Source organism: Penaeus japonicus, unplaced genomic scaffold, assembly GCF_977035675.1.
Source record: "Penaeus japonicus unplaced genomic scaffold, GWHDUDI00000001_assembly GWHDUDI00000029, whole genome shotgun sequence".
NCBI classification, from domain to species: Eukaryota; Metazoa; Arthropoda; class Malacostraca; order Decapoda; family Penaeidae; genus Penaeus; species Penaeus japonicus.
In genome coordinates this window covers 16,314,546-16,316,526 of record NW_028234431.1, presented here as the reverse complement: position 1 = coordinate 16,316,526, position 1,981 = coordinate 16,314,546, and positions in this window count along the sequence as shown.

Below are 1,981 nucleotides of genomic sequence, written 5' to 3'. Positions count from 1 at the left end.
GAGAGAGAGAGAAGTTAGAGAGAGCTATTGATGAATATATAGATAAATGCATACAAAAAAAAAACTCCAATATGATATAAGACTTTAAATGAAAAGTAATTAAATAATAACTGTTAATAACAAATAAACATGCGAAAGAAGATGTTTTAATAATGATAAAGCATTTTGATAATGACAAATGCAATGATGATGAAAGCGTTGATTAAAGGATAAGGATAAAACTGATGAATAATAGGAAAATGGCAATAAAAACGAAACTACTAACATAATAACAATAACAACAACAATTATGTGATAGTAATAGTGTACGATAGAACTTGATGATAATGTTTTTGCTTTATAAGAATGAATCAATTGTGATAATCAAATAAAGAAGTAGATATAAGTGCATTCATATATACAAATTAACATATATATGTAAACACACACACACACACATGCAACGCATGCAATCACTCAAGCACAAACGCACACACACAGCATACACACACACACACAACACACAACAACACGACAAACACATATATAATAATATATATATATATATATATATGTTTGTATACACGCACACATATATATATAATAATATATACATATATATACATATATACATATATATGAATATACATACACACACACATGTAATGTATATATATAATATAATATATATATATATATTAATAATAATATATATATATATATATATATAATATATACATATATACATATATATACATATATATGCATATACATACATAGATGTCATATGTAATATATATATATATACATATATATATACATATATATATATATAATATCTTATACATATGTATAATATACATATATATATATATAATTGACAATATAATTATATATATATATAATATATATATATAATATGTATATATATATATAAATATATATATAAATATATACATACAGTATAATACATATAAAATATATATGCATATATCATATATATATATATATATATATATATATATATATAAATATATAATATATATCAATATATATATATATATGTATATATAATGTATACATATATATATATCATTATATGTTTTAATATGGTATAAATATGCTATATTATATATATATATAATATATATCTATATTGTATGTATACAATACAGATTATAATATAATTATATATAATATAATAAACTTAAAAATTATATATATATAATATATATATAGTAACATATAATTATCACATATATATGCATATACCATATAGTATGTAATGTATGTATATATATAAATAAGTATATATATACATATATATGGATATACAATATATACATATATATATATATATATATATATAATATATATATACTATACATATATATACAATATATATATGTGTGTGAGAGAGAGAGAAATACAAATTAACAAGCTCTATGTAAACTTTACACACACCAAATATCTCACCGCAACGGATGTATCTATTTGTATAAACACAAAAAACAGCATATATATATGTGTAATATATAAATGTAATATTCCATGCATATATTTGTATATATATGTATATAAGTATGAATATATATCATAATTATATATATAAATCATATATTATATATATATATATACATATTATATATATATATATATATATATATATATAAATCTACATATTATACATAATATAAATATATAGATTTTGTAATATATAATTATAATATATAAAATATATATATATAAAGTGTGTGTGTGTGTGATGTGTTGATGGTTGGGTGTGTATGTGGGGTTTTATTTTATGTGTGTGTGTGTTCAGCACACGTGCGCGCGTATGCATATCCTACTATTACATATGTATATAAATATTTTTGATTTATTAAAATATAGATATAATGTAATTATACAGATGAAAAATGTGTATAGAGTATATGTATATGTATATATATATATATATATATATATATAAATGTGTGTGTGTATAAAAAGAGGAGAGAGG